Source organism: Parasteatoda tepidariorum, chromosome 9 (assembly GCF_982258835.1).
Source record: "Parasteatoda tepidariorum strain Cologne lab strain chromosome 9, Ptep-v5.0, whole genome shotgun sequence".
In the NCBI taxonomy this organism is placed as follows: Eukaryota; Metazoa; Arthropoda; class Arachnida; order Araneae; family Theridiidae; genus Parasteatoda; species Parasteatoda tepidariorum.
Window position 1 is genome coordinate 93,628,714 of NC_141763.1, and position 25,856 is coordinate 93,654,569.

Below are 25,856 nucleotides of genomic sequence, written 5' to 3' on the forward strand. Positions count from 1 at the left end.
CAAAAATCTCGCAGATAGTGTCTCGTTCTCATCTCCGAATTTATTGCTTTTGTGTTTTTTTTAAATTCAGTTTGAATGAACTTTAAATATTCTCAGTGGTCGTACAGAGACTTGGGGTTAGAATGCTTTTGCCATCGGTCTAACAGTGGGACTTTCTCGTGGCTTTCCTCTGCATGCTATGCAAAGACGAGTTTTTAAAAAAAGGAGCCAGAGGAAATTGGCAATAAGTTAGTCCCAATGCTTGATCTAGAAGTTCACTTGTCTTCGTGGCTGGTTTCAAAATCAGAAGACTGCAGAGTTGAACATTGACAGTAATAAACAGAAAAATGGGTGTGTCTTTAACACCTCTCATAATGCAAAATAAAACAATAATGATATCTAAGAACATTTTGCAAGTCAAATCGGGGTTCGTCCTTTTTCGGAAAATTTTAATCTACGATAAAAAAAAGACACAAAAACAGGGGCTTATTTTTAAGATATCGAAGTTGACTCCACTTAACCACCCCCGGGGAGGGAGGAGATTTAAAGGATAAGCTCTGTAATTGAATTCCTCATTTGATATGATATTACGAGTGTATTTTTCGATTTTTGTGTCGATGTATTTTCGCGGTATTTGACCGTTTCCATACCTTTTTTTTTCTTGTCTTTACTCGACTAACCAAAACCATTTTTATATTAAATTAACTATTAAATAAACAATGTAAAAAAACAATTATACACATTGTTGCTAACACGACAAAATTTATTCTTACATAAAATATCGAAACAAGCTGTAACATTTTTCGTATGCTTTAACAATGTAAACTTTTATTTTAACAATATGATATAAGCAATTGTTACTTCGATTGATTAAATGCTTTGTCATTTCTTCTCAAAAAAATTCTTGACTGAAGGCAACATTGAAGTTCGCATGAAAATTGTAAGTAGTATAATATTTTAATGATATTTTTATTTATTTTCGTTTTCCTTTTTTGTAAATTAAGCGTCTTTTTTTCACAGCTTATTAATAAAAGTCATTTAATAGAATAAAGAAAACAACCTCTACGGCCTTGGTGTCCCAGTATTAGAACACATTTTTAAATTGCACTATATTCCTTACTTGAAAGATTTTTTCTTTAATTTATTTCGCAGTGCAAATTAAGACTCTTTATAACCAATTAAGTGCTTTTAGCTGAAAAAAGTTCTCCTTTTGCTTAATTATAGCCAGTATGTCCTATAATTAGTTCACTTATAAATTAGTTCGATCACGGGCCAAAAGTTATAATATTTCATGTTAAAAAAAAAACTTATATATATGGCAGTTGAACTAACCAGTCATTGATTTTTATATGCCCAATTCCTAGTTATGGGCTAGTAGGGTCGATATCATTATACATAACATTTCTGAAAAACGTGCAATTCTATCGCTCAGTATTTCATTAAATGTATCCTGCATTTTTGCATGGCTTTAACCCAGAGGTCGCCAAAGTGGTCTATATAGACCCCCAGGGGTTTATGTAATAAAAGCGAGGGTCGATCTGATCCAGGGGGTCGAATGGAGGACGAAGAAAAGACAGTTCTTAATGCGCGAATCACACATACATAATTGAGTATGTAAAATTTGTGAATTTTTTTATAATTGACTTAATATCAGTTTCTTTATAAAACATAAATTAATAAACGTATATTTATTCGGGTGAAACAAGTATTTACGTACCAGTGGCACGAACTCTGCCCTTCTGGTTTATAAGTCAATGTGAGCTTGTCCAAATGTCACGTGTGACGAGCGTTGACGTTACAAACGCAAATATCATACGCAGTTTCAGTTATCTCTGCAAACTGTGTTAAATATTTGCAGGGTCATTATTAAAACTTTTACACACATACAAGTCATCTTCAAAAATTGAGCGACGATTGTAAACTGCGCTTTGCTGATTTGGAAAACATTGACATCCCTGATTGGATTATTGTGCCATTTTCTGCTCAAACTGAAAACGTGGATATCAACCTGCAAGATGAGCTTGCTGAATTATTATCGGATCTTGAAGCAAAGACGCTTTTTAAAAATTTAACAATAAGCAAATTTTGGACAAATATAAATATAATGCAAAAATATGTAAAACTTTACGAAATAGCTCAGTCATTTATGCCAGCAATTCCAAGTTCCTGTATGGTTGAAGCCGGTTTCAGTCACGTAAATTCAATCTTAACTAAGTACAGAAATAAATTAAATGTGGAGTTTCGAGTTGACCAATTTTTAACCCAATATTGCGAACCTTGCAGAAAAACACCAGGCACGCCCATCTCATTGATTAAGAAGCAATAAATCTGTAGTTACTTTACTTATTTTTTCATAAAACTATTGTTACACAACGTACTATTACTTTAATAAACGTTTAAAATCATAAAATAAATGTACAAACACAGTATCTAATAGAGTTTTATTTTAATTAATGGAAAATTACTTTTATGGGGGTCGATGGAGATTTCGAAAAACTATCTAGGGGTCGATGATCAAAGAAGTTTGGCGACCCATGCTTTAACCAAACAACATTGATTTAAAAAGAAATAAAATTAAATAAGAAATGCAAATTTTTACAATACAGTATTTGCAGTTACTGATATAATTTCACTAGTTTTATTCGTACCATGAACACCCACGTACACCCACCAAATTTTTTGACGGAGGGAATCTATGCCCGGTATCCAGGCTGAATGATCCATCCTATCACCTGTGTTCTATCCCCGGAGTTGCTTGATTAAAATAAAAAAAAAGCAAAAAAAAGTTTTTCACAAATGAAATAGGCTCAAAATTTCAAATCTAATTAATTATCTTACAACAAACTCTTTAGCAAAAAAGTAGGCGTCACAAATTAATGTTCCAGCAGAAAAAGAGTGTTTTATAATGGGATCATTTTCATATTTCCCCAACAACTCTGTTGTATAGTGGGCATGATTAAAATTTCCCAAACACTCCATCGTTTTATATTGAATCAAGATCACATATCAATATCATAGTCGATTTAAATGACATGTCACAAATAGTTACACGAAGTACAGTTATCTTCAAAATATGGCAGACATCGGGTAATCAAGTGACCAGGTAATGAAGTTTAAATTGCATAGTAAACAGAGTTTAAAATAATAGAATAAAAATTTAAAATCAGATAACATAACAGATCATAAATTGGGTAATTATTAATAATAATAAAATTTAAGGATTCCCAAGTCAAAAGTGTCGTGCTAGAAGTAGCAATAGTAACAACAGGAATGAGCTAGTTTCTGCTATGTATTGTTATGACTACAATCTTATGTCTGTAAGATTATATGCTTCACAATGCTAACCTGCATGAAGTGCTAAAAAGCTAGTCTATATAGCATAAGCATGATAAGCTATATACGAGCATCTTATGCTTATTTTCTGTTTAAGCTTTAACCAAATAGAGAAGTAGACACATTAACGAATATTATATGCTTGATAAATAAGCTATGAAAATTTTTTTGGTATGAACAGCCAGCATGATGCGCAATAATTTAATTACTGCTAATACAAGAACTAATGAAATATTCAATAACATTACATAAAATATTATATTCAATAATACATAATATTACATAAAATATTATTATAATCAATAATACATAATATTGCATTCAATACTACATAATATTATATTCAATAATACATACGATTATATTCAATAATACATAATATCAAATTCAATAATGTTATTCAGAATATTAAATAATATTCTATCCAACAATTTGACTTTTAAAATTATCCTCCACTTGATTACTTAACAATTGGGACCACTCTTTCAGAGAAGGAGACCCTCATAGTATTAAGCCAAATTTGAACTGAAAAAAGATTGAGTTTTTTTCTAAATATAGCAACCATATTGCCTTTTTAAACAATCTCTCTATAAGTATCTAAAACAATTGTAAGCTTCAAACATATCAGAATAACTCAATATTACTAACATGTTATGAAATGGAGCAGATTTGAACTCAGAAATTATATTATTTATTTTATTGGAAGCAAAATTATTTGTTTGAAAATATCGCCTTTCAAAATAAGCTGCAGACAGCAGCTGGTAGGAAAAAACCACACGAATGAAACATTTTAGATTTTTAAAATAATAAAAAAAAAATAGCAGTCGAGCTTTATGTAACGATGAACTAAACACATTCTTTAATTTATTTTTGGAATTTTAGCTGCATAGATGAAACCAATTTCGCTTCCATGACAAAATGGGTTAAAGAAAAGGAGCCAGGACGAGGATAATGTCGCAGTCACAAGTAGCAAGTCAACTGTTCAATGGGGAATGCATCGAACTAGGCGTTTTCAAATCGAAGGGAAAGTTTCTGTCAAGGGAGGATGAGGTGGAGGGTTGAGGTAGAGGTGGTGGATGCTCAGCTCAAACTTTACGTAGCCTCGCGTTGATTGCGGTTGAAGCTCGGTCTGTAACTGTAAGTTACGGTGACTGTAGCACCCGGAGTAGATGTTCGGCTTGTACGTTGCAACGCTGTTGCGTCTGTGGGGGAGGGGGTGAGTGCTAATCTCAAAATTTGCGTAGCCTCGCATTGATTGCTTGCTGTTTGCTCAGCCTGTTGAAGTCTTTGCGAGGCTACGTAATGCTTGAGTCGAGCATTCACCACCTCTACCACTGGTGTTACAGAATTGTAACGTACAAGCCGATCATCAACTCCGGGCTCCACAGCCCCCTTCACTTACAGTTACAGGCCGAGCTTCAACTGTAGTCGATACGAGGCTACGCTGGCTGTTGCTTCCATAGCTGAAGCTTGGCTTTTACGTTGCAATGCGGTAGAATCCGTGGGGGTGGGGTGTATGCTAAGCTAAGCGTTACGTAGTCTCGCATCGATTGCGGTTGAAGCCTGGTCTGTAACTGTAAGTTACGGTGACTGGAGCGCCCGAAGAAGAAGCTCGGCTAGTACGTTGCAACGCTGTTTCGTCTGTGGGGGAGGGGTGAATGCTAAGCTCAAACGTTGCATAGCCTCGCATTGATTGCTTGCTGTTTGCTCAGCCTGTTGAAGTCTTTGCGAGGCTACGTAATGCTTGAGTCGAGCATCCACCACCTCTACCACGGGTGTTACAGAATTGTAACGTACAAGCCGATCATCAACTCCGGGCTCCACAGCCCCCTTTACTTACAGTTACAGGTCGAGCTTCGACTGTAGTCGATACAAGGCTACGCTGGCTGTTGCTTTCATAGCTGAAGCTTGGCTTTTACGTTGCAATGCTGTAGCATCCGTGGGGGGAGTATGCTCAGCTAAACGTTACGTAGTCTCGCATCGATTGCGGTTGATGCCTGGTCTGTAACTGTAGCGCCCGGAGAAGTAGCTCGGCTTGTACGCTGCAACGCTGTAGCGTCTGTGGGGGAGGGGGTGAATGCTAAGCTCAAATGTTGCGTAGCCTCGCATTGATTGCTTGCTGTTTGCTCAGCCTGTTGAAGTCTTTGTGAGGCTACGTAATGCTTGAGTCGATCATCCACCACCTCTACCACGGATGTTACAGAATTGTACCGTACAGGCCGATCATCAACTCTGGGCTCCACAGCCCCCTTCACTTACAGTTACAGGCCGAGCTTCAACTGTAGTCGATACGAGGCTACGCTGGCTGTTGCTTCCATAGCTGAAGCTTGGCTTTTATATTGCAATGCTGTAGCATCCGTGGGGGGGAGTGTGCTCATCTAAACGTTACGTAGTCTCGCATCGATTGCGGTTGAAGCCTGGTCTGTAACTGTAAGTTACGGTGACTGTAGCGCCCGGAGAAGAAGCTCGGCTTGTACGTTGCAACGCTGTTGCGTCTGTGGGGAAGGGGGTGAATGCTAAGCTCAAACGTTGCGTAGCCTCGCATTGATTGCTTGCTGTTTGCTCAGCCTGTTGAAGTCTTTGCGAGGCTACGCAATGCATGAGTCGAGCATCCACCACCTCTACCACGGGTGTTACAGGCTTGTAACGTACAAGCCGATCACGCTGGTATCCACAGCGAAGTCTGTTGAGCAAATGCTTCCTGAAGAGTTTACAGTTTTACAAGTGCCCAGCACCCAAGTGAATTTTGAAACCCAAGTGTTGGATACAACTCAGGGGAATGACGAACCTTCATGTGACGAACCTCAAGGGGATGAGGAACTTCAAGTGTTGAATGAAGTGCAAGTGCCTTGTGATGAAACAGAAGTGTTGGAAATGCCTGAAGTGTTGGTTGAATCAGAAATGTTGAATGTGCCTCAAGTGTTGGTTGAATCAATAGTCTTTGATATGTCTTAAGTGCTGGTTGAATCTCAAGAGCCCCAAGGCGTGTGTTTTAACGTGGATTTTTCACTCATTGCACCAAAGGAGGATCAAGAATGGGATACATCTGATACTTTTTAAGCAATTTTTCGGAATCTTTGAAGGCATTAGATTTACGAGTAGTTGTGAAACACTGTAGGAAAAGACAGTATCCATTTAATCCAGAAACAACATTGGATTTATCAGCAGAAAACAAACAAACAAACAAACAAAGGAAACGCATATGTAATGTAAATATTGTATAGTATTGATGGTATTATATTGTATTGTATATTTGAATGTATTGTATTATAATATAAGTAAATAAAATCCTCTGGGGTATATTTTTTTCACAACTGTTTGTTATTCTTTAAGATTTCATTTCTAGTGACATGGCCAAACAGAATGTCATAACACTTTGTGGACAATCAGAATGCCGCACGCCTTAACACTTCCTCCTTTTTCGCGTACAAAAGGGGATTCAGAGCCAATCCATTTCATATTCCCCATGAGGAGTTTTTTATTAAAATCTACTGAGATTTTTTTTCCCTTCAAGATCGCAGAAATACAATAGCGATAGCTGTGTGAAACATAAGGTTTATTTTATAACCGAAGTTGAACAGCAGACCCAATTTTATTGGTTTATGATCAAATATGGCAACGTTACTTTTAAAAAGTAACGAGTAAAAGTACAAGTATTTTTAAAAAAAAGTAATGAGTAAAAAGTTCCTATTTTAAAAAGTAACGAGTAAAGAGTACAAGCAAAAGTACAAGTACTAAACAAAATAAGTAACGATTCAAAAGTGCATTTCTAGGAAATCGAAGATTCAAAGTAACCTATAATTTTATTGAATATTATTCTTATGCTCTTTAATGTTTTTGCAAAATTGTTGTTATTTATTTAATTATTTTTAATTTTGAAAGTTGTGGACATTAATTTATTTTGAAATTCGGACGAATATTATAATATAATTTTATAATATAATCGTATAGTATAATTTTAAAATCAAATATAATAGTAAAATCAAATAGTAAAAAATGTACTAGGTAAAAACGTATTTAGTAAAAAATGCATTAAGACAAAAATGTATTATTAGTGAGTTCAAACGAAAATTGAAATACGTAATAACAAAATCCAACATTTTTTATTTAAAATGTATGGAATAAATGCATAAAACTCGAAAATGACTGAAAATAACTTGCTAATTAATATTTTTATTCATTTTGCAAAATAATTGCATTTCGAAAGTGGTGTCACTGAGTCTGCTGCGAGAATTTCTCAGAACGTGCTTAGCCACGATGAATAAGCGCTCCACGGGAGCACTAGAAGGTACTGTAGTATTATATTTCACATATAATTTTTTTGCGATCGGATATCGATTCAAAATTGATATGCTTTCCGTTTCGACATTTGAGCTCATGTATGCCATAAATTCTTCTGTCGCTGGTGATTGGCATGATGTTTTCAGGTTTAGAAAATTTAAATTCCCTGGGTTTTTTTTCTGTTACGTTATTAGTTATAGCAGGGTGTTCAGCTTGGACAATTCTTTCCAATTTTTTTTGTAGCCTCCTCCCTAGCTTATTCTTCCGACCAATTAAATTTGATGCAAGGTACCAGACCTGCAGCAAACAATAAATCGTACTGCGATTTCACATCGCGAAACCTTTCGCAGTTCAAAAGAGCCGTCTTTTCCCTTTCAGGAGTGACAATTTTCAAAGGTCAAGGTATTTAAACTCGAAGTTAGCAGTGAATACATATATATTGCACATTAATTTTATAAATTAAAAAAAACATAAGCATTTATTTTTAATTTAATCTTTTTTTTTTTAGAAAGCTTACCGAGTTTTAGAAAAAGTAACGATTTCATTGGACATTTCCGTTACATATACTTGTACTTTTTCTCTAAAAAGTAACGAAAGTACAAGTAAAAGTACTAAATTTAAAAAGTAACGAAGTACAAGTAAAAGTACGTACTTTTTACTTGTTCCGGCGGTACAAGTAACGAAAGTTAAAGTACTACCATATATGTTGACCTCTGATCCAGTGATTCTTGTGAATGATAGGAAATAGGTTGTAAATCTTACCTTGTAAAGGCGATGAGTACGATGAATGGCTGAAAATAAGTTCTTTGAAATTGATTAATTTGTGAATGAGTTAAACTAGCATCATTGAAGAATCATCCTTTTAAGCAATATAGAAATTTAATGATGCATTTTGACAAAATATTTTTACAAGCAGTGAGGAAGGATAAGAATTCTCCCTCAGTTGACGATACACAAAGAGAAAGTGAGAACTGAAAATCAAAGAGTAATACAGCATAAAAATATAACATAAGTATTGAATTAATATTTAGACCTTGAGAAACATGCGATGAGAGTCACATGATTTAAAAGTTTCAGTTCCCAAAAAACAACACTTCCTGGTTGTAAATTTATAGCTTCAGAGATCATTTTATCCAACATCCCCCCTTGATCTCTGAGTCTGTATCAGGTTGCAAGTTTAGTTTCATTCTATGCTTTTGGAAGTCAGGCCTGGGTAAAGGTTTGGTGAGTATGTCGGCTGTCATGACTTTCGTAGGAGGTTCGAGCTTTTCGAGCTTTATGGTTCCATTCTGTTGGAGGTTTCGCACACAGTGCAGTTTAATATCGATGTGCTTGGTGCGACTTGTGTATTTAGGTGATTCAATCATCTTTATTGTAGATTGATTGTCTTCAAACAGAGTGATAGGTAATATTTGAGTTAATTCCAATTCCTTCAGAAGTTTTATAATCCATAAAGTTTCTTGAGTGGCTTGAGCTGCTGAGATATATTCAGCTTCAGCTGATGGTGGAGCTACGCTTGTCTGTTTCTTAGTATACCACTGTATTGGTGCTAACCCAAGTAGAAATAGATTTCCTGTGGTTGATTTTCGATCTCTTCGATCACCACCCCAATCAGCATCTGCATATACTGTTAGTGTTGGTGTACAATTGATATCTAGAAATAGTTCAAAGTTTTTTGTTGTATTTAGATATCTTACTGTTCTTTTAACTTGTTCCCAGTCCATCTTTCTTGGATTTTCGCTTCGATGACTCAATTGGTTTACTGCTGCACATATGTCTGGTCGACTAATTGTAGCAATGTAGAGTAATGATCCTAATGCTTGTCTGTATTTCGAGTTTGTAGGAAGAAGATTTTCTTCAACATCTGTCTTTATGTAGCCTGGTTCAATTGGAGTATTGCAAGGCTTTGCTTCTTGAAGATTTAGTTTCCTCACCAGTTCGTTTATTTTCAATTCTTGATTGATAGTATAGAGTCCTTTTTTTGCTTTTCTTATGTTGATTTCAAGATAGTAACTTGGTTCTCCCAAATTTTTCATTTCATACTCTTCCTTTAATTTGTCTACTATTTTATTTATTTTGTCTTCATTTCCGGCTATCAGTATATCATCCACGTAGACTATAATGTAAATTGATTCATTTTCCTTCTTATGCTTGAAAAGACATTGTTCGGATTCACTTTGAGTAAAGCCTAGATCTTTCAAAGAGTTGGCTATTTTTATATTCCATGCTCTAGCTGCTTGCTTGAGACCGTAAATAGCTTTGTTAAGTTTGCATACTTTCATTTCTTGCCCTGAAATTACGTAACCTTCTGGTTGTCTCATATAAACATCTTTTTCGAGTTCACCGTGCAAAAACGCGGTTTTTTTCATCGAGATGGTTTACAGTTAACTTTTCGTGTCCAGCTTTGACTAAGAAAGCTCTTATGGTAGTGTAAGATACTACTGGCGCATAAGCTTCATAAAAATCTTCTCCAAATTTTTGTGAGAATCCCTTCGCTACGAGACGGGCTTTATATGTTTCGATTTTTCCTTTGTTGTTGTATTTTCTTTTAAATGTCCATCGACTTCCTATTATTCTTTTATCTTCTGGAGGTTCGACGAGTGTCCAGGTTTTATTCTGTCTTAGGGACTTAATCTCCTCTTCAGTAGCTCTTAACCAGTTCTGTTTTTCTTTTATATTTTCCATATTTTCTACATCTTTCCAATTTGAGGGTTCGTTCGTTGTCTTTTCTTGCAAGATGTACGAGAATCTGTCTGGAGGTACTCCCTTGTTAGTTCTGTCTAATCTGCGAAATTGATTGGTGTTTGCGCCACTTGATGTATCAACTTCTTCTAACTGATTTCCAATTTCTATTTCAATTATATTATTTTTATCTTCATTGTGTATTTCCTCAATGGATTCTTGATCATGAGTTTCATTTTTAAGAGATGTTTGCTCGTTATTGCTTTTAGAATATGGAAATTCATTCTCTAAGAATTTAACTGTGCGTGCAATTGTTATATGTTTTCCTTCATGATGTATTCTGTAACCTCTGCATCTGTAATCGTATCCAACGAATATCCCTGCTTTTGCTTTGTTATCAAGTTTTGTACGTTTGGTCTTGTCAATGTAGGTGTAAGCTTTACAGCCAAATACTTTAATGTGAGATAAATCCGGTTTTTTATTTGTCCATAGTTGATACGATGTAAGCTTGGTTGCTTTTGTCTCTAGTCTGCTTTGCAGGTAGTTTGCTGTGTGCAATGCCTCTCCCCCGAAATGATGTGGAAGGTTTGCCTGAGTTAGTAAGGCTCTAACCATTTCAATTAAAGATCTATTCTTTCTTTCTGCAACGCCATTTTGACTGAGTGAATATGGCACTGTTAGTTGATGGTTAATCCCCATTTCTCTTAAATAGTTTTCTGTTTCTTTGTTGAGGTATTCCCCACCATTATCAGTTCTTGAATTTTCGGGTATTTTGCCAAATTTATTTCCCACCATGGCTATGTATTGTTTGATTTTAGTTAGTGCTTCGGATTTTTTCGACAAAAGGTAAACAAATGTATATCTACTATAGTCATCAATAAAGGTTAAAAAATATGATTTTCCTCCTGTCCGCGCCCTCATTGGCGAGATTGTAATGCGCCAAGCGTAGCTTTCTAACATTCTTTTCTCATTCAATAAAAAATTAGCAAACGTTACAGTCCACTTGACTCTATTAGCTCCGACATCTTTGGTCCTAGCGACCTGGAGCAGAACTAGCCTCAATATGAGCACAATTAACTCAATAACAAATCTTAATCGCCAACGTGGGGCAATTAAAACAAAAATAAACAAAATCCAAAAATTTTTGGAAGAACATTCAACGCAGCAGGATGCAAGCGCCGCTGCCATCATTCTCAAAAAGAAACTGAAAGTAGCAATGGAACTACAAGCATCGATATCAGAACTGATAAAAGGATATACGCTACTTCCGGAAGAAATTGATCTGAAAGATAATCTAGATGTTGCTCAAGACATAGAAGATGAAATCGAAGAAATAGAGGTAAAGATTAATATTTTACTCTCTAAAATTGATAATAATAAACCTAATGAAACGGAATCAAATGCTTCATGTCCCAATATATATAAAATTCCGGATTTACCCCTACCTTTCTTTTCCGGAAAATATGAAGAATTTCAAAATTTTAAAATTCAATTTAATTCTATTATTGGAAATAATAAAGAGTTGAGCGACACACAACGACTGTGCTATCTTAAAAGCTGCCTCAAAGGCGAAGCAAAACGCCTTGAGTCAGCCCAAGATACATTTGAATCTTTATGGTCTTCCCTTGAAGATAGATACGAGAACAAACGAGCAGTTATCGATTGCCATGTTAATAAATTATTAAATTTTTCAAGAGTCCCTGACGCTCCTAATCAGTTCATGAAATTAATCGATAACACTAAATGTAATTTACGAGCATTAAACTTGCTTGAATTTAAATCAAATGAGCTATCAGATACATTGATAATGCACATTTTATTCCAAAAACTCGATCCAGAAGTTAGAAAAAGTTTTGAAATGAAATTGTCGAAAAACGAAATACCCAAACTAGACAATTTTCTAAGTTTTTTGGAAGAACGTTCTAGAATTATGCAAGGTCTTAATATTAAAGAGGAAAGAAAGAAGCCCCATTTTAGTTCAAGGCCAAATACAGAGAAAATGTATTTAATTAAATCGAAAGTGAATAACCCATGTTTATTAGGTTGTAGGGAAAGTCATAAACTTTATAAATGCGATAAATTCAAACGAATGAGTGTAAATCAGCGAATTGAAATAGTAAAAACTCATAATTTGTGTTTTTCATGCTTAAATAAGCACTTTCCTAATCCTTGCATGTCTAAATACACTTGTTTTTGTAAAAGCAAAGATCATCATTCTTTACTTCATGAAAATATGAGAAATGAGTCATTTACATTCGATACAGCAGTAGAAGAGAAAAGGGAGACAGACATCTTGTCACCCCTTTCCCCTCCTTTCATTCCTTCGAACACTTTGTTTACGAATAAAAACGAAAATGCTAATTGCGTGATTTTAAATACGGCGGTTGTTTATATTAAAGATGGGCAGGGCATATTTAGACCATTAATAGCCACTTTAGATAGCTGTTCAAGTTCGAATTTAATAAGCAGTAGAGCTGCTAATTTATTGGGTTTAAAGAAACAAAAAACAAATGTTCCGATTTCTGGTGTTAATGACTCGTGCATTACAGCTAAATCATTTGTTCGTACCGAGTTAACAAATGAAGAAAATAATAAATCTTATTATTTAGACTTGTTAATAGTTCCAAAAATTGCGGTTCTTCCCCCCACATTTGTAAACATGTTAATAGTTCCAAAAATTGCGGTTCTTCCCCCCACATTTGTAAACATATCGAATTTAAGTTTATCTGAAAGAATAAAACTTGCCGATAATAATTGGAATAAACCAAAACGAATTGATGCTCTTTTAGGAGCAGAATTATTCTTCGAACTATTGGGTACGAATAAAATTAAAATTAAAGATTCCCAATTAATATTAATTGAAACGTTTTTTGGTCATGTTGTATCGGGAGTTGCGAACAACTTTAATTCTAATTTAGAGAAAATTAACGATTCGTGTTTTTTACTTGCTGAAACCGAAAATCTTGATAAGGCGTTAACTTCCTTTTGGGAAATAGAACACGTAAACGAAAATAAACCAATGGTTGATGACGAATTAAACTATTGTAATGAGCATTTTTTAAATACTCACTACCGAAAAACAGATGGTAGATACGTGGTTGAATTGCCGATTAAACAACAATATTCAGCTAATATTTCATTAGGTGATTCAAAACAAATTGCGTCTAAGAGATTAAAACAATTATGGAATCGCTTGGATCGTGATCCTAAATTAAAAGAATTGTACATTAGTTTTATTCGCGAGTACGAATCTTTAGGTCACATGGAAGAAATTTGCGATGATTCAATTCCGGATGAAGGATATTTTTTACCCCATCATGGTGTATTGCGGCCGTCCAGCACTTCAACTAAATTAAGGGTTGTTTTTGATGGGAGTTGTAAAACTACGAATGGAATGTCCTTAAATGATTTTTTATGTAAAGGCGGAATCCTACAGGACGATCTTTTTACAATTATGGTTCGTTTTCGAAAGCATATTTTCGCATTTACGGCCGATATAAATAAAATGTTTCGGCAAATCGAAATAAATCCGTTGCAAACTAAATATCAAAAAATTTTGTGGAAAGAGGGGAGGGAGGAACCTCTCAAGGTGTACAATTTGAAAACCGTTACTTATGGTTGTGCATCCAGTCCCTATCTTGCTACAAGAGTTCTACATCAAATTGCAACCGATGAAGAAAAGGATTTTCCTATTGCCTCTAAGGTTCTAATGGAGGATTTCTATATGGATGACTGCCTTTCGGGGTCAAGCAGTATTGAGGAATTTAATGAACTAAGACAACAACTAACTAAGCTCCTTCAAAAGGGTCAAATGAAATTACATAAATGGCGTTGTAATGCCATTCATACTTCAACGGAATCATCTCAATCGTTTCCCTTCAAACAAGATTGTGCAGATACTACCATAAAAACTCTGGGAATACTGTGGAATAGTAGAAAGGATACTTTTCACTTCAATGTCACAACGGTTTTAAGCTCGAATTACACTAAGCGTGAAGTGCTAAGCCAAATTGCTAAAATCTTCGACCCATTGGGCCTACTTGGTCCTGTTATCTGCAGTGCTAAAATATTCATGCAGCAATTGTGGCTTTTAAAATGTGAATGGAACGAAATGATTCCACCTCACGTCTATCAAAAATGGGACAAATTTTTACGATCTCTTTCTTACATAGAAACTTTGCATATCCCAAGATGCATTATGATCCTGGAACTAACGATTATTCGACTTCATGGCTTTGCAGACGCCAGTGAAAAGGCCTACGGTGCCTGCATCTACATACAAACTGTTTCCAATTCCAATGTGCCTTCCAGTCAGCTAATTTGCAGCAAAAGCAGAGTGGCTCCTATTAAGACCATAAGTATCCCCAGACTTGAACTTTCAGCTTGCTTACTATTGTGTCAACTCGTGCATCGAGTTATTTCATCTCTAAAATTTAAATTCGATCAAGTCATCTTGTACTCCGATTCCACGATCGCATTAGCTTGGATCAAGACCTCACCCCATCTTCTTAAGACTTTCGTCAGCAATCGAGTGGTACAGATACAAGAACTGTCCAAGGACTTTCTCTGGAAACACATTGCATCAGAATTTAACCCGGCAGATGCCTTGTCTAGAGGTCAAGATGCCTTTGTTTTTTCTACCAATAAACTTTGGTGGAAAGGCCCTGTGTTCCTGAGTGAGAACATAATTAAAAACAATGAACCTGAACTAGATTTAATTCCTGATTGTGAACCTTTTCAGAAAGAACTGAAACCAGTTCTGCTACTGACTTCAATCACCAACAATGACTTTATTGATGACTTTTTAAATCTTTCAAATAATTACATGAAACTAATAAGAATTTTAGCTTTCATTTTTAGGTTTCTTTCAAATTGTAGAAATGTGAATAAATTTAGGAGTCCTCTCAATGTAAAAGAATTAGATAAAGCCAGAAATGTTATTATAAAACAGGTGCAAGGTGAGTACTTTGTTGCAGATATCTCAGCCTTAAAAAAAGGTAAGCCTGTTCCTGTAAATAGTAAATTGAAATTTTTGAATCCCTTTTTAGATCAGGATGGTTTGCTTAGAGTTGGTGGTCGGTTGACCAATTCTAATTTGAATTATAATTCTGTTCATCAAATAATATTACCACCTGGTCATAAACTTTCTAAGATTATTTTTTCTTATTTTCATTTTAGAGATTTGCATGTTGGTCCTCAAGGACTATTAAATACGGTAAGACAAATTTTTTGGCCAATTATCAGAAAATTAGCTCGTCAAGTTGTGCATGATTGTGTGCAGTGTTTTAAAATAAGGCCAACAGTCTCTTCTCAAATAATGGGTGATCTCCCTCCTGAGAGGGTGGTTCCTAGCCCACCCTTTTCGAACGCAGGACTTGACCTGTGTGGTCCATTTTGGATTAAATATCGTAACCAGAGAAAGGGGTTATATAACAAAGTATATGTAGCTATTTTCATATGCATGGTCACTAAAGCTGTACATTTTGAATTATTGTCTGACTTAACAGCTAGTGCTTTAATAGCTACACTTAAACGGTTTTTTGCCCGCAGAGGTAAAAGTTGTACTATATCTTGTGACAATGCGTCCAATTTTGTTGGCGCTTCGGCGGAGATAAGCAAATTCTTAAAGTCTTTAAATGCTAAAAAAGATAATTTATCTGGTTTCCTTTCATCGGAGCAAGTACTGTGGAAATTTCTACCCCCTCGTTCACCAAATTTTGGCGGATTATGGGAGAGAGGAGTCGGACAATTCAAATATCACCTTAAAAGAACCATTGGTTCTACGAAATTAACAATTGAAGAATTTTTAACTATAACTATTCAAATAAAAGGTATTCTTAATTCCCGTCCTCTTTCTCCTATGTCATCTGATCCAGAAAATTATGAAATTTTAACTCCTGGACATTTTTTAATTGGAAGAGCAATTAATGCACTTCCTGAGCAAAATTTGATTGATTTTAAAGAAAATTTGCTTAACCGATGGCAGAAAACTCAAAAAATTGTTCAAACAATTTGGAAAAATTGGTGTAACTCTTATCTCAGTCATTTACAACAAAGATCAAAATGGTTGTTTCAAAAACAAAATGTAAAACCAGGTATGATGGTTCTGGTAAAAGAAAGCAATTTACCTATATGTAAATGGGTTATAGGACGAATTTCTGAAATTATCACCGGTAAGGATGATAATGTCCGTGTGGTTTTCGTACGCACACCTCATGGAATTTTCAAAAGAAGCATTTCAAATATTGCTGTATTACCAATTGTTAACAATACTTAAATTTATATGTTGAATTCAAAATGTGAAAAAATAATTGTATTAATATTGCTTAAATTTATATTTTTATTATTATTTCTATTATTATTGTTATTTTTATGATTATTGAAACATTCAAATGTCAGAATATTTCAATGGGGGCCGGGATGTCCGCGCCCTCATTGGCGAGATTGTAATGCGCCAAGCGTAGCTTTCTAACATTCTTTTCTCATTCAATAAAAAATTAGCAAACGTTACAGTCCACTTGACTCTATTAGCTCCGACACCTCCTACCGTCTAAGTTTTCATTGAACCGCAGATATCACTGTGTATAAGTTCGAGACATTTAGTAGCTCTGTTTTGAGTTGATTTAGGATACGGATTGTCTGTGAGTTTACTTTGTACGCAATTTTCACTTGCATTATTGTGTTTGCATCGACTTAAGTCAATTCCGGTAGCTAAATCATTTAATTTCAATTTTTCGATCGAATTATAATTCTTGTACCCCAGTCTTCTATGACAAATTTCAATACAATTTTTGTTATCACAAATGTTGGTTAATTTAGCTTACTCTTGATTTGTTTCGTTATTTAATATCACTTCGTACAAATTATTTCTTTTTATTCCCTCTAAATAAACCTCCTGATCATGAATTATCATGCATTTGTTTTCGCTAAATATTACAGTTGTCGGAGCTAATAGAGTCAAATGGACTGTAACGTTTGGTAATTTTTTATTGAATGAGAAAAGAACGCTAGAAAGCTACGCTTGGCGCATTACAATTTCGCCAATGAGGGCGTGGACATCCCGGCCCCCATTGAAATATTCTGACATTTGAATGTTTCAATAATCATAAAAATAACAACAATCAAAATACAAATTTAAGCAATATTAATACAATTATTTTTTCACATTTTGAATTCAACATATAAATTTAAGTATTGTTAACAATTGGTAATACAGCAATATTTGAAATGCTTCTTTTGAAAATTCCATGAGGTGTGCGTACGAAAACCACACGGACATTATCATCCTTACCGGTGATAATTTCAGAAATTCGTCCTATAACCCATTTACATATAGGTAAATTGCTTTCTTTTACCAGAACCATCATACCTGGTTTTACATTTTGTTTTTGAAACAACCATTTTGATCTTTGTTGTAAATGACTGAGATAAGAGTTACACCAATTTTTCCATATTGTTTGAACAATTTTTTGAGTTTTCTGCCATCGGTTAAGCAAATTTTCTTTAAAATCAATCAAATTTTGCTCAGGAAGTGCATTAATTGCTCTTCCAATTAAAAAATGTCCAGGAGTTAAAATTTCATAATTTTCTGGATCAGATGACATAGGAGAGAGAGGACGAGAATTAAGTATACCTTCTATTTGAATAGTTATAGTAAGAAATTCTTCCATTGGTAATTTCGTAGAACCAATGGTTCTTTTAAGGTGATACTTGAATTGTCCGACTCCTCTCTCCCATAATCCACCAAAATTTGGTGAACGAGGGGGTAGAAATTTCCACAGTACTTGCTCCGATGAAAGGAAACCAGATAAATTATCTTTTTTAGCATTTAGAGACTTTAAGAATTTGCTTATCTCAGCCGAAGCGCCAACAAAATTGGACGCATTGTCACAAGATATAGTACAACTTTTACCTCGGCGGGCAAAAAACCGTTTAAGTGTAGCTATTAAAGCACTAGTTGTTAAATCAGACAATAATTCAAAATGTACAGCTTTAGTGACCATGCATATGAAAATAGCTACATATACTTTGTTATATAACCCCTTTCTCTGGTTATGATATTTAATCCAAAATGGACCACACAGGTCAAGTCCTGCTTTCGAAAAGGGTGGGCTAGGAACCACCCTCTCAGGAGGGAGATCACCCATTATTTGAGAAGAGACTATTGGCCTTATTTTAAAACACTGCACACAATCATGCACAACTTGACGAGCTAATTTTCTGCCACTAATTGGCCAAAAAATTTGTCTTACCGTATTTAATAGTCCTTGAGGACCAACATGCAAATCTCTCAAATGAAAGTAAGAAAAAATAATCTTAGAAAATTTATGACCAGGTGGTAATATTATTTGATGAACAGAATTATAATTCAAATTAGAATTGGTCAACCGACCACCAACTCTGAGCAAACCATTCTGATCTAAAAATGGATTCAAAAATTTCAATTTACTATTTACAGGAACAGGCTTACCTTTTTTTAAGGCTGAGATGTCTGCAACAAAGTACTCACCTTGCACCTGTTTTATAATAACATTTCTGGCTTTATCTAATTCTTCTACTTTGAGAGGACCCCTAAATTTATTAACATTTCTACAATTTGAAAGAAACCTAAAAATAAAGGCTAAAATTCTTATTAGTTTCAGAAAATTATTTGTAACACTTAGGCATTTATCAATAAAAGAGTCATTTTTTATAGTCATTAGTGAAGTCGCTATAGGTTTCAGCTCGGTAGAAAAGAGTTCATCACTGAAATGAGTTTCAACTTGAAAATTTTCTTTATTTAGAAAATCGGGACCTGTCCACCACAGTTTATTGGATCCAAGGGTTGTAGCGTCTGAGCCTCTGGAAATGATATCTGCTGGGTTCATTTCTGAAGGTACGTGTCCCCAATCACAATTAGACGTAAGTTGTTGGATTTGTGAGACTCTATTACTCACAAATGTTTTTAAAAGGTGAGGCGAAGTATTGATCCACGCTAGCGCAATAGTTGAATCTGACCAGAGTTTGATATGATCAAATTTAAGTTTCATAGCCTCTACGACCTTTTTCACAAGTTTTGAAAGAAGTAGACACGCAGACAGTTCCAATCTAGGAATAGTCATAGTCTTGATTGGTGCTACACGCGACTTGCTGCAAAGAAGCTGGCTGAAAGATTCATCAGGATCTGCAACTGTCTGTAAGTAAATTACCGCTCCAAATGCTTTTTCTGAGGCATCTGCAAAACCATGCAGAATAAGTTTGGAAAATGTCTCCTTCAAAACACAACGAGGTACTTGAATAGTTTCTATACTATGAAGCGTTTTAATGAACAAAGTCCACTCTTGGGCAATAGGGGATGGTAACCTTTCGTTCCAGTCTAGCTTGTGCAACCAAAGCCGTTGCATAAAAATCTTCGCTTTGCTGATGACTGGACCAAGTAGACCAAGAGGATCATACAAACGGGCAATTTGAGATAAAGCATCTTTCTTAGTAACATCTGATTTTTCCGTAACTGCAACTTTGTAGAGAAATGTATCCCTTTTATTATTCCATCGCATCCCTAAAGTCTTCACTGTTGCATTACTGTCACGATCAAACGAAAAGTCTCCCAATTCTGTGTCTTGTGAATCAAAGCTAGTACACCATTTGTGTAATTTCATTCCTCCCCTTCTAAGTAGTTCTGTTAAATCTTGCTGAAGCTTAATACATTCATTTAAATTAGAAGTACCGGTTAGGCAATCATCCATGTAAAATTCTCCCATAACAACTTTCGATGCCAAAGGAAAATCCTTCTCTTCATCCTTTGCTAATTGTTGAAGAGTCTTCTGTGCCAAGTAAGGAGCACATGCTGTGCCATACGTAACGGTTTTAAGTCTGTAGGATTCAGTAGGCTCACTTTCGTGATTTTTCCAGAGTATTTTTAGAAATTTGGTTTGTGAAGGCAGTATTTCGATTTGTCTAAACATTTTCTCAATATCTGCGGTGAAGGCATAGATGTGTTTTCTAAATCGAAGCATAATAGAGAACAGTTCATCTTGTATCACTCCTCCCTTGCATAACAAATCATTCAAGGAACAGCCATTTGTAGTTTTGGCGCTTGCATCAAACACTACTCTAAGTTTAGTAGTTTTGCTATCTGGTTTTAAGACACCATGATTAGGAAGAAAATATCCATAACTGTCATCAAAATCAGAATTGTCTGCTATCCTTTCCATATGGTTCAAAAGTTCATATTCCTTTAAAAACGAAACATACAATTCTTTCATTGCAGGATTACTTGACAAACGTTTCCATAATTGATTAAGTCTTTTTTCAGCAATTTGTTTTGAATCTCCCAACGGTATGTTGTTTTCACTAATATCCTTCCTAAATGGCATCTGAACTACATATTTCCCATTAGTTTTTCGATAAAACGAGTTTTCAAAAAGTTCGTTGCAATAATTTAATTCTGAACTGACGGGAGTTTTTGTTTCGTTTACATCTTCATTTTCCCAAAAGGAAGTTAACGCCTTATCAAGATTTTCGGTTTCAACAAGTAAAAAACACGAATCGTTAATTTTCTCTAAATTAGAATTTAAGTTGTTAGCTACTCCCGATACAACATGACCAAAAAACGTTTCAATTAATATTAATTGGGAATCTTTAATTTTAATTTTATTCGTACCCAATAGTTCGAAGAATAATTCTGCTCCTAAAAGAGCATCAATTCGTTTTGGTTTATTCCAATTATTATCGGCAAGTTTTATTTTTTCAGATAAACTTAAATTCGATATGTTTACAAATGTGGGTGGAAGAACCGCAATTTTTGGAACTATTAACAAGTCTAAATAATAAAATTTATTATTTTCTTCATTTGTTAACTCGGTACGAACAAATGATTTAGCTGTAATGCACGAGTCATTAACACCAGAAATCGGTACATTTGTTTTTTGTTTCTTTAAACCCAATAAATTAGCAGCTCTACTGCTTATTAAATTTGAACTTGAACAGCTATCTAAAGTGGCTATTAATGGTCTAAATATTCCCTGCCTATCTTTAATATAAACAACCGCCGTGTTTAAAATCACGCAATTAGCATTTTCGTTTTTATTCGTAAACAAAGTGTTCGAAGGAGTGAAAGGAGGGGAGAGGGGTGACAAGATGTCTGTCTCCCTTTTCTCTTCTACTGCTGTATCAAATGTAAATGACTCATTTCTCATATTTTCATGAAGTAAAGAATGATGATCTTTGCTTTTACAAAAGCAAGTGTATTTTGACATGCAAGGATTAGGAAAGTGCTTATTTAAGCATGAAAAACACAAATTATGAGTTTTTACTATTTCAATTCGCTGATTTACACTCATTCGTTTGAATTTATCGCATTTATAAAGTTTATGGCTTTCCCTACAACCTAATAAGCATGGGTTATTCAATTTCGATTTAATTAAATACATTTTCTCTGTATTTGGCCTTGAACTAAAATGGGGCTTCTTTCTTTCCTCTTTAATTTTAAGACCTTGCATAATTCTAGAACGTTCTTCCAAAAAACTTAGAAAATTGTCTAGTTTGGGTATTTCGTTTTTCGACAATTTCATTTCAAAACTTTTTCTAACTTCTGGATCGAGTTTTTGGAATAAAATGTGCATAATCAATGTATCTGATAGTTCATTTGATTTAAATTCAAGCAAGTTTAACGCTCGTAAATTACATTTAGTGTTATCGATTAATTGCATGAGCTGATTAGGAGAGTCAGGGACTCTTGAAAAATTTAATAATTTATTAACATGGCAATCGATAACTGCTCGTTTGTTTTCGTATCTATCTTCAAGTGAAGACCATAAAGATTCAAATGTATCTTGGGCTGACTCAAGGCGTTTTGCTTCGCCTTTGAGGCAGCTTTTAAGATAGCACAATCGTTGCGTGTCGCTCAACTCTTTATTATTTCCAATAATAGAATTAAATTGAATTTTAAAATTTTGAAATTCTTCATATTTTCCGGAAAAGAAAGGTAATGGTAAATCAGGAATTTTATATATGTTGGTACATAAAGCATTTGATTCCGTTTCATTAGGTTTATTAAAATCAATTTTAGAGAGTAAAATGTTGATTTTTACCTCTATCTCTTCGATTTCATCTTCTATATCTTGAGCAACATCTAGATTGTCTTTTAGATCAATTTCTTCCGGAAGTAGCGTATATCCTTTAATCAGTTCTGATATCGATGCTTGCAGTTCCATAGCTACTTTCAATTTCTTTTTGAGAATGATGGCAGCGGCGTTTGCATCCTGCTGCGTTGAATGTTCTTCCAAAAATTTTTGGATTTTGTTCATTTTTGTTTTAATTGCCCCACGTTGGCGATTAAGACTAGTTATTGAGTTAATTGTGCTCATATTGAGCTGGTTCCGCTCCTGGTCGCTAGGACCAAAGATGTCGGAGCTAATAGAGTCAAATGGACTGTAACGTTTGGTAATTTTTTATTGAATGAGAAAAGAACGCTAGAAAGCTACGCTTGGCGCACTACAATTTCGCCAATGAGGGCGTGGACAACAGTGCATCCGTTTTCTGTTGCTTTGGTAACTGACAAAAGATTAGTCTCAATGTCTGGTACATAGAGAACATTTTTTAGTGTTATTTTATTTATTTTATGGTTTGATGTCTTAGTGATAATTTCAACTTCTCCCGAGTCGTATGACATCAGTGTGTTCCCATTTGCTATGGTGACTTCACTTTTGTTTGTGTCAGTTATTTTAATAAATGATTCCTGATTGTTAGAAATATGTGATGAACTACCAGAGTCAATGATCCAGTTTTCTTTCTCTGATTTCGAGGTTAAGAAAGTTAAATTGCTCATTTTATTTTCTACTTCCTACTTTTCTCTGAACAACAATATTGCTCATTTTATTTTCTACTTCACCTCTAGTATTTTTACATAAGGAGGTTGAGTTTCTTTTGGTTGGGTGTTGTTTTGGCTTTAGCCAAGAATTTTTTTCAAATGCCAATAATCAGCATTATTATGATTTCTAAGCTTGCAATGTGTGCAATATTTATTACTTTCCCTCTTATAATTATTATTATATTTTCTGTTGATTTGAAATGCTTTGTTTGGATTTTCCGACGCATAGTTATTTTCTATTCTTCTATTATATTCGTCAACTAGCTTACTTCTTATAAACTCGGAATTTAATTCCGCTTCGGGTCCAGCTTCTAATGCTGTTATGAGTGTGTCATAGCTTTGTGGTACTGAGCATAGTAAAATCGCTGATAAATGAGAATCGCTAATTTTTTCATCTATTGCTTTAAGTTTGTTTACTATCTCTAAAATTTTAGTAATGTGAGTTATCATATTTCCCCTTTCCTCTAATTTCGTATTGTAAAGTTTTCTTAACAAAAATAATTTGCTAGATAAGTTGCTTCTTTCGTGTATTAATTTTAATGTATCCCATGTTTCTTTAGCCGTTTCTTTTTCACGGACGTGAACTATTTGATTATCATCTATACACAAGTTTATTAGTGCGCGGGCCTTTTTATCTTTTTTACCCCAATCTGCTGTAATGGGATTTGGAGGTGTATCTGTTACAATTTCATACAATTCCTCTTTTATGAGAAGCATTGACATTTTAAAACTCCAATGACTATAATTGTGTTGATTTAGTTTTTCTATCAATTGAGAGTCTCTTGATAATGCCATTTTTAATTTTATAAAATAATAATTGCTTATGTTTAGAATTTCAGCCAATATTTATATTTTATAAACTCATTCACTAATTAAGAAAATGTAAACAGTTTTACTTATCACACTACTTTCATTTTTATATATTTATTTTTATATTTATATTTCTGAGCAAATATATAGAGTTATTTTCTTATATATTGCTATTTAATAAGTGTGCTATAATCAATTTATTCTAATATATAATATATAGTACGTGTAATATAAATTCATGCATTCTTATTTTGTTATTTTTATTTAAATTCAATATAGCTTAAAATAGCTTATATTTTTTTTCAAATAATATACTTATAATTTTTGCACACTATGTTTATTTTATACTTTCAGTCTCATAATCTTGATAGGAAAAAGGTAGTAAATCTTACCTTGTAAAGGCGATGAGTTCGATGAATGGCTGAAAATAAGTTCTTTGAAATTGATTAATTTGTGAATGAGTCAAACTAGCATCATTGAAGAATCATCCTTTTAAGCGATATAGAAATTTAATGATGCATTTTCACAAAACATTTTTACAAGCAGTGAGGAAGGATAAGAATCCTCCCTCAGTTGACGATACACAAAGAGAAAGTGAGAACTGAAAATCAAAGAGTAATAAAACATAAAAATATAACATTAGTATTGAATTAATATTTAGACCTTGAAAAACATGCGATGAGAGTCACATGACTTAAAAGTTTCAGTTCCCAAAAAAACTACACTTCCTGGTTGTAAATTTATAGCTTCAGAGATCATTTTATCCAATATGTTCTATGTTCATTAAAGTTTGAAAAATATGTTTTATATCCTAAAATAACAAAAAAAAAAGGAAAATATATTGACTCCAAAACATTTTCATTTTGTATAGAAACTTAAATGAATATAACAACTTCCATCTCATAATATTACTAAATATCAGAATTAGAGTGGATTATTAAATTTTTTTTAATATTTTGAAATGTAAACGAGCGTTTCTTGTCTGAAAGCAATTTTTCATACCAGGAGAAGCTTCTTTCAACGTCTACTGATGTTATTGGTGCGTACTTGAAAATGACGGTCACACTTACTGACAATTCTTCTTCAATTTGAAAAGATGTTGCTTCACCTTTTAATATCCTAGAGATTTTCTTCATTAGTAGAAGCCAGTGTAATAATAAAAAATTAGAAAAAAATTAACAAAAAATTTAAAAAAGGCGTTAAAATGCAAAATACGCCCCAAAATTTAAAGAAAATGCCCTATAAATCTCAAAAAATGCTCTAAAGGAGAAAAAATATCCAAAAATGCAAAAAATGCAAAAAAATGCAAATGTCATCAAAATCCGGGCCTTAGTCATCACTAATTGATAAGCAAATTTAAAGTTAGGTTCTGGAACTAATAAGATTGAGTAATAGTGAATGAAAATCCAATCACTTGGCCACACATTATATTTGAGTAGTTAACTTTTTTGCGCACTGTTTAATTTATTTGGCGAGATAAGCGCAAAATTATATCATCTTTTTTATTTTGGCGCATTGGTTAGTAAGATTTTCCTATTTTACCACGTTTATATAAACTTGCCTTCGTGTATGTCTGTCCGGGTGGAATTTTATTACACAATAAATAATTCGGGTCACATATAGCTCACTTATCTTGCCCTGTTTACAAAATGTTGACTATTTTCATAATTATATAATTATTAATTTACTAATTAATCTGCAGTCTGTATTATTTAGTAGATCCTAGTTCCACTATTAAATAAATATGTGTACACTGTAAAAGATCTCGGTTAATGTTTATCCAATACTTGGTGCAAAGTTTGCTAATTGCACCATAAATAGGATAAATCAAATTTTTTTTTATCTAGGTTGCACCATAAATTGGAAAATATGATCAAGAAATGCGTTTACGGCGCAATCGATTGCACCAAATTTTCGTCCT

General features: G+C 34.0%; 1 long non-coding RNA gene across 1 annotated transcript in view; it reads right to left on the reverse strand.

The window, feature by feature from the left end:
• Positions 1 to 24,989, reverse strand: part of LOC147804343 (uncharacterized) — a 60,834-nt gene extending 35,845 nt beyond the window's left edge. Inside the window, exon 1 of the long non-coding RNA XR_015429420.1 lies at positions 24,328 to 24,989. This is a non-coding gene — a long non-coding RNA (uncharacterized LOC147804343). The remainder of the gene's footprint in view (positions 1 to 24,327) is intronic.
• Positions 24,990 to 25,856: the final 867 nt, after the last annotated feature.